This window comes from Nicotiana tomentosiformis, chromosome 2 (assembly GCF_000390325.3).
Source record: "Nicotiana tomentosiformis chromosome 2, ASM39032v3, whole genome shotgun sequence".
In the NCBI taxonomy this organism is placed as follows: Eukaryota; Viridiplantae; Streptophyta; class Magnoliopsida; order Solanales; family Solanaceae; genus Nicotiana; species Nicotiana tomentosiformis.
This window is the reverse complement of record NC_090813.1, coordinates 63,121,533-63,130,925: the sequence shown is the minus strand read 5'-3', so window position 1 is coordinate 63,130,925 and position 9,393 is coordinate 63,121,533.

The following is a 9,393-nucleotide window of genomic DNA, read 5'->3' as shown; positions in this document are numbered from 1 at the left end:
TTCAAATCTAAACACATATACCCCACTGGTAGAAAAGAAACTCTCCACACGACATTATAAGGATCACACACCCGTAGATTACCTCACAAGTTATAACCCACCTACTTAGCCTTAAACTGACATCTCTCTATACTCTTTCGCAACCACAACTACTACGCAATTACTTAATCTTTCCAAGTCTCAACTCATCAACAATACATGAAAATATACTTCGTTCCATAATTAAATAACATGAAAAATCTTTCAACACTCTCATAGCCCAAGTCTATACGTTGCATCAAGACAGAAATCGAGCACCCAATAGTCCTTTTCACATCTTAAGAAAACCCTTATCGTCACATTCAAACAACCTGAACACATTCCACCGTCACATTATACTCATCTAGCCACTTATCGATCCATAAATTCCACTCATAGGGACACTACCAGACATATAAGTCCAAAAGCACGTGCTCACACAACGAAACCCCCGTGATTAAGCTATAGTCAAAACTTGGCCTCAAGTCCTCCATACTAGCCTATCATCACCACACAAAAATCATATCTCGCACATCATCCATAGAATCACAAGCCGTCGATCCACAGCTGATACCGAGCACTCACATGCGCACACGAATGCGTGGAAGGAATTCAAAAGAGTTACACTTCAATCTGAATCAATGCCGCACGATAAGGAAAGAAAGATGGAGAGTTTATCCTAATTGCCTTGTAGCCTCTCGAAGATAGGTATGGACTTCATCTTACCGATCTGCAAGACTCTACTAGGCACTTGCTCATGACTTGTAGAACCTGTGAACCTAGGGCTCTGATACCAACTTGTCACGACCCAAAATCCAACTAGCCGTAATGGCACCTAACCTAACCCACTAGGTAAGCCAATTAATACTATACAATTTAATGAGATTTATTAAGAGAAGAAATTATAATACAACTACTTTTATACGAAAAATTTCTCAAGGACTGGTAGTACAAATCATGAGCTTCTAAGATATTGGGTTTACAAGGCTGGTTTAAAATAAAATACACCATTTATTTGAAATAAACATGAACAAATCTGAAATACTAAAGCTACCACGATGAAGATGCAGCTATGACTGGAACACAGGTACATCTTAAGATCCAACTCCCGCCGTACGCAGCTACATCAGCATCCAACATCTGCACACAAGGTGCAGAAGTGTAGTATGAGTACAACCGACCCCATGTACTCAATAAGTAACAAACCTAACCTTAGGTTAAAAGTAGTGATGAGATGGGAAAAAGATCAGAGTCCAACACCAATAGCCAATAACAACTCATAACAATATAATAAAAGTGATACAGGAAATAACTCAGATATATAATTTTCAGCTAGTTCACAGTTGTGGAACTCCATCCCAAATATGAATATATAGGGAAACTCCATCCCAAATGTCAATATATAGGGAAACTCCATGCCCAGGGAACTCCATCCTAAATATAATATCCACTGTGCTCATTGAGGGTATGTGGACTCCGGAGGGGCTCCTTCAGCCCAAGCGCTATAATAATCCAGGTCCAGGCATAAATAAATAAAAATATATTACGGTGTGCATCCCGATCCCTTAATTATCACTCACAATCAGGCCCTCGACCTCACTCAACCATTAATCTTTCTAGTCTCTTGGTCTTACAATGTCATGAAAATTAGCCCGTCATAATGATATGTTGTGTCAATGGATGGCAATAGAGACTGAGATATGATATGCAAATAATAGATGTGACTGAGTTCACAATTGTAATTTTAAAAAAGTAATTCAACAGTAATACGACCTCTATGGGTCCTAGAAATATCGTCACATAGCCTAAGTATGATAGGGTATGTCGGTATTGACATGATTATTTGATTATGCAACTCCACAGGAATAATTAAGTCATAATTTCTACGGTGCACGTCCACACGCCTGTCATCTAGCATGTGCGTCACCTCCATACCAATCATATAACTCGTAATTCAGGGAATTATACTCTCAAAACCAAGGTTAGAAGTGTTACTTGCCTCAAACTAGGGGTGTGCGTCGGTCGGTCTGGTTCGGTTTTGTAGAAGTTCGGTTCGGTTTAATCGATTCGGTTTTTCGATTTCAGGCCATGGCAAAAATGTTACGAAATAACAAAAATAGATTTCTTGTTGACAGAAAAAGACAAAAGAAATAAGAAATCCCGTCAAATATACAAAAAAGATAAGAATCTTTATGCAAGAAAATAATTCTACATTACAAAAACAGAAAAGAAAATAGTATTAGCAGTATCTTGCGTTAAGCTTGCATTGGTGCAAAAATATTTAAAGCTAAACTATAAAAAGTCAAAATCTTCCTAGTTTAAATTTCTGTCTTAACATACATTAATCTGGCATGATTCGAATTTTTCACTCATTTGAAAAGTAACAAGTAAGATTTATTTGATAAGTTTCAGATTGGAATTGTTACTTGTTGTCATTTTGTGTTTCTCTTTTTATTGATATTACGTGATAGACCTTTAGATTTATGTATTTATGTGATTTCTGGTAGTTAATTTATCTTTGTTACAAGTATATACAAATCCATTATTGAGATGGTTCAAATTTCCTATAGTACATGTTTTTTGTAAAAGATATGTCGAACTTGGACAAGGTAACATGCTATAGGTCTGACACACCTAATGGATTGGGCTTCTTTAGGTTGAGAATTAGTTTTGGGCTATAAGACTAAGAAAGAGAAACAGGCTAAGGGACTAAGAGTCCAAAAGTTGGTGAAAGAACTTTGGTTTTTCGGTTTAACCGAAAACCGAACCGTTAAAACCGATCACCGAACTTTTAAAAACTAGAAACCGCAAACTGACCGAATAAACCGAAAAACCAAACTGAATAAACCAAAATTTTTGGTTCGACCGATTTTTTTGGTTCGGTCGGTATTATGCCCACCCCTACCTCAAACTGTGTAAAACTGTACTCCAACAAGCCCCTGCCTCGCGAAACGGCCTCCAAATGCCTTGAAACTAGCAACAAATAGTTCGATACAATCAACACAAGCTAAATGAATCAATTCTATATGAAATTAATAAGTTTTTAATCAAAAGGTCAAAAGCCAACTCAAAAGCAGGCCCCTCTAGGCCCACGTCTCGAAATCTAGTAAAATTTATAAAATATGGAATCCCATTCAATCACGAGTCCAACGATACCGAATTTATCAAAATCCAACACCAAATCCTCACTCAAATCCCCAAATTAAACTCTTCAAATTCCTAGCCTCAAACTCCCAAAATTACACCTAAAAACACACAAACTAGATGGAAAATTCAATGGGGAAACATAGTTAGTGAACAAAATTAACCACAAGTGACTTACCTCAAGAATTCCTTCGAAATCCCTCTCAAAAATCGCCTAAGACTGAGCTTGAAATGTCCAAAATGAAGAAAATCACGAAACCCTTGAACTTAATACTTTGCCCAACACTTTCGCACTTGCGACTCATTTAGTCGCGCCTGCGGTCTCGCAGGTGAGAGAAAACCTCCGCTTCTGCGGTTTGCCCAAGGCTCCACTACCTTCTCTTCTGCGACCTCTCACACGCAGGTGCGAGTACGCACCTGCGGAAATCCTTCTGCATCCGCGTTCCACAATAACCAAATTAATTCCTGCTTCTGTGATCGTTGCTTTCGCTCCTGCGCACACACAGGTGAGCCTTTTCCTCTGCATCTGCGAAGACTCGAAGCCCAGTCTTCTTTCTCTTCTGTGATGACACTACCGCTTTTGCGGTATCCCGACCCGAAATTTCACACCGACTGGACCGTAATGACGCCTAACATTTCACTTGCTAGGCAAGCCAACGTTAGAAAATCGTTAAAACAATTTCTTATTTTTATTCAGTAAATAACAATACTTAACTAAGATGAAATATAAGAGGTGCGGAATTTTATAAAACTGTGTTAATTACTACCACCCGGATCTGAAGTCACGATTCACGAGCATTCTAGAATTTACTACAAGTAATAGTCTGAAAGAAATACAACTGTCTGAATGAAAGAAAACAACAGTGACATAAAACGTAGACGGGGACTTCCAGGTCTGTGAACGTCGACAGATCTACCTTGAGTCTCCGGATAACGGACCAATAGCAAAATCTCGATCAACCTGAGCTGGTATCAAAGTCTGCACTGAAAGTGCAGAGTGCATCATCAGTACAACCGGCCCCATGTACTGGTAAGTGTCGAGCCTAACCTCGGCGAAGTAGTGACGAGGCTAGGACAAGACACCCACATATAACCTGAATAGTATATTCACGCTAGTGGCAACAACAATAATTAAAGAAATAACGCGGAAATAATGGGAAGGGATCATACAGTGGGGGAATACAACATAAAGAGTGAGAATAATGAAAAGACATAATTAAACCAAAAATCCTTAAACGAATTGAGCAATTAAAACAGCAAGGAAAACTGCACGGCATCACCCTTCGTGCTTTTACTCTCAACCTCACCAAATAAATAAATAAATAGAACGGCACGGCATCACCCTTCGTGCATTAAACCTCTCATAATATACACGGCATCACCCTTCGTGCTTTACACTCTTCCTCACAATATAAATAATGCATGCACGGCATCACCCTTCGTGCTTTACACTCCTCCTCACAAAATAAATAATGCATGCACGACATCACCCTTCGTGCTTTACACTCCTCCTCACAAATCACAGAATCAATAACAACGGATAGATAGGAGTATCATAAAGGAATCAGTATTTTACCCATAATCAATAGCACAATGTAACCTCAACCTTGAATCAATATTCGAGAGTTACCAAATCTCAGTGAAACCAGATATAAGTCACCCAATATTTCAAATAACCCGCTAAGCATGGATAGTAGAACTTAAGGCTACAAAATAGACAAGAATAGAATTTCACTCGCATGCTATGACTCGACAATGACGCATAGATGCTGGTCACCTCACCTATACATCTTATTTAACAACCAAACACGTAGCAAATGAACACATAATACCTATTCCCTCAAGCCAAAGTTAGACACGACACTTACCTCGCTCCGAAGGCCACTTAATTCTCAATCACAGCTTTTCCTTTGGAATTCACCTCCAAACCACTCGTATCTATTAAAAAATGACTTAATAACATCAAATATTGCTAAAGGAATCAATTATATTTCATAAATTAAATTTCCCAAATTTTCCTCCAAAAACTCAAAAAATCGACTCCGGGCTCGCTTGGTCAAAACCCGAGGTTCGGACCAAAATATATTTACCCATTCATCCCCGAGCCCGAATATGTAATTAGTTTTGGAATCCGACCTCAAATTGAGGTCTAAATCCCCAAATTTCCGAAATACCTATTTTCTACCCAAAACCCCTAATTCTATGATGAAAACCTTAGATTTTAGGTTGGAATCTTGTAAAATGTAGTGAAAGATTGAAAGAAACCATTTTAGAATCACTTACCTATGATTTGGGGAAGAAATGGTCTTTGGAAAAATCGCCTCTTGTGTTTTAGGTCTTGAAAATTTGGGAAATGAATGAAAATTCCCGTCAAAAAGTCATTTTGATCAGCTGCAGGTGTCGCATTTGCTACCCGAGCTTCACAAATGCAAAGGAAACATTGCAAATGTGAAGTCCTTCACACCTCAGCTGCCTTCGCAAATGCGAACCTTGAATCTTCGCAAATGCGACTAAATGATCACATTTGCGATCACTGCCCTTCCCCGACTCCCTTCGCAAATGTGAAAGAAAACTCGCAAATGCGAAAACTATTGGCCCAACTTCTCTTCGCATTTGCGATGAGAAGCTCGCAAATGCGAACCTCTCAGAGGTGGTAATTGCGATGCCTGATCTCGCAAATACGAGATCAGAGGCCTGGATTAATATCAGATGCCCAGCAGTGTTTTCCAAGCCAAATCTCACTCCGTAGCCTATTCGAAACTCACCCGAGCCCTCGGGGCTCCAAACCAAACATGCACACAAGTCTATAAACATCATACGAACTTGCTCGCGCAATCAAATCGCCAAAATAACACCTAGAACTACGACGTCTAGTACCAAATCAAATGAAATTCTCAAGAACACTTTAAAATTTCTATTTTCTCAACTAGACGTCCGAATCACGTCAAATCAACTCCGTTTCTCACCAAATTTCACATACAGGTCTTAAGTATCATAATGAACCTGTACCGGGCTCCGGAACCAAAATACGGACCTGATACTAACAATGCCAAATATCAAGCAATTCTTAAAAACAAATAATTTTCAAACTTTTAATTTTCATCAAAAATTCATAACTCAAGCTAGGGACCTCCGAATTCGATTCCGGGTATACGCCCAGGTCCCATAATTCGATACGGACCTACCGGGACCGTCAAAGCACGGATCCGTGCCTGTTTACCAAAAATGTTGACCGAAGTCAACTAAAATCAACTTTTAAGGCAAAAATTCTTATTTTTATTATTTTTCAATATAAAAGCTTTCCGGAAATTTGCCCGGACTGCGCACGCAAATCGAGGAGGGTAAAAATAAGATTTTAAAGGCGTAAGAGCGCAGATTCGAGTTCTAAAACATAAGATGACCTTTTGGGTCATCGCATGCGGCTCCGCACCTGTGCCTATAGCTCGGCAAGGGCGGTCACACTAGAACCTCTGCCAAACCAGCCTTAGCCAAAATTTCCAAAAATAATCCGAACCTTGTCTGAAACTCACCCGAGTCCATCGGAACCCTGCCCGAATATACCAAAATGTTCCATAACATAACACGGACCTACTCGAGACCTCAAATCACACATAACAACATCGAAATGACAAATTGCACCTCAAATGAAACTTAAATGAATTTTGAACTTTCAACTTCCAAAACTCGCGCCAAAACATAACAAATCAACTCGGAATGAACTCAAATTTTTCACACAAGTCTCAAATGACATTATGAAAATATTCCAATTCCCGAAATCACAATACGAATCCGATATCCACAAAGTCAACTCACGGTCAAACTTATGACTTTTTCAAATCTTTAAATTTCCAACTTCCGTCAATTAGTGTCGAATCCTTCTAGGAATATCTGAATGCAAATCTGGACATACACCAGAGTCCAAAAATCACCATTCGGACCTAACGGAACCATCAAAACTCTGTTTCGGGGTCAAATTCACAAAAGTCAAACTTGGTCAACTCTTCCAACTTAAAGCTTCAACAATGAAATTCATTCTTCCAAATTTATTCCGAATAACCCGAAAATCAAAATCGACGATTCACACAAGTCATAATACATCATACAGAGCTACTTATGCTCTCAAACTACCGAGCGAAGTGTAAATGCTCAAAACGATTGGTCGGGTCATTACATTGAGTATTTTAATCAACACTAGAATGATGGAAGATGATTGAAAGCTTGTGAATGTTTATAAAGCAAAAGTGAGATAGGTTGATTAAAACTTACTCTACTTGAGGGACTTTCTAAAAACATGTTTCGAGTTAATACTTAAGTTGTTTGCAAATGTGCTTTCATGCTTGTGGGGACAAACAAGTACGAATGTCTCCATGTACAAAAATATTATGTTCCATATGTAGTGTCATGTTGTTTTATAAAATTTTATTTTAATCTTGTTGAAAAAATGATACTCAAGGTAAATGTTATAAGTTTTTATCAAAACTTTCGTATTGACAAGAGTATACATATTTGAGTGCTAAAGATAAATCTTCATGAAAAGTATTTCTTTTGGAAATTGATAAGCAGAATAGCACATGTAGTATGTTTTAAAGATTGATGTTAAAGTGATAAAGGATTTAACATGTAACAGGTTGTTTATTTAATTTTTATTCAAATGGTTTAGATTTTTTTATTAATGTAATGATTTGATAAAAATAGATCTTTTGAGGCTACTATGCTATGAATCTATTTTTAAACTATCAAATATTTTGGGAGTTATTTATGTTCACCGAGATTGACTTCGGATATATTGTGTTAGTCGTCATAAAACTACATGTGTCGGTGTAGGCATAGATGGCCACTTTGAGGTATAAACTACGACAGAGTGCTCTCCATCGAGAGGGTACTATTTTGTGTTAATATTAGCATGGCTGAGTCGATTTTGCGGCACTACGATGAGATGACCTGAGCAAATAGGGTATATGATACTTTTCGCTAGGTACATAACCTAGTTGAACTTCTTATGTCGGTGATGATATAGTACTCCCGGTGAAAGGTAAGGATGATTCTCTTATGTTTAGGCCTAAGGAGCCGAAAGTTATTTCAATGACTTAAAGCAGATGGAAATAATGTTGTATGATTTTATCCAAAAATCTTGGGTTGATATAAATGTTTTAAAAGTTTATATTGTGGGTTATATTTCACTTGGATTTTATTTAAAATGACAAGTATCATGAATTGATAAAATTTCTTATCGTTTTATATCAAATATTGGTGCATTATTTTTATAAAGTTTGTCCCAAGAACTTAAGTTATAAAGAGTCTATGATACGTATTGAGTACTGTTGTGGTATACTCAGCCCTTAGGGCCCCCCTCCAGAGCCCTGCTTACTTTACATGTTTCAGGATGAGATATGATACGTGGCATGCAGTCAGGGCTAGGATGACTCTCTTCCTGAGGTATATGGTGAGACACCACTCTTATTTTTGTGGTAGCTATCACGTTGTTTTCTTAATTTATGCTAGTCGGGTATTAGCCCAAGTGTTTAATTCTATTCTTTGGTATATAGGCTCCATAGATAGTTGTGAAAGGTTGTAGTAACGAGGTTGTACACGTGTAATGATCCGGCATGTCATTTTGATAGTTGTAGCCTCGTTCCCCCATTTATTACTTATTTTGTACTTTATAGCTATTATGTGACTTGTTGGGGGTAGTCGGGACGGGTCCAGTGAGATTTCAGAATGAAATGAGACACTTAGTCTCAAGGTTGAAAGCTTAAGTTGAAATAATTGATCGGATGTTGATCTTTGAGTAAACGACTTGGGAACATAGTTTTAATGGTTCCGTTAGATCCTTTAGGTGATTTTGGACTAAGGAGCGTGTCTGGATTGTGATTTAGAAGTCCGTAGTGGAATTAGGCTTGAAATAGCGAAAGTTGGAATTTTTGGAAAGTTTGACCGGGAGTGGACTTTTTGATATTGGGGTCGGATTTCGATTCCAAATGTTGGAGTAGGTCCGTGGTGTCATTTATGACTTGTGTGCCAAATTTGGGGTCAATCAGACGTGATTTGATAGGCTTCGACATCGTTTGTAGGAATTGGAAGTTCAAAGTTCCAAGTTCATTAGGCTTAAATCTATGTGCGATTCATATTTTTGATGTTGTTTGATGTGACTTGAGGTCTAGAGTAAGTTCGTATGAGGTTTTAAGACTTTTTGGTATGTTTGGTTGAGGTCCCAGGGGGTTTTAGGGTGAT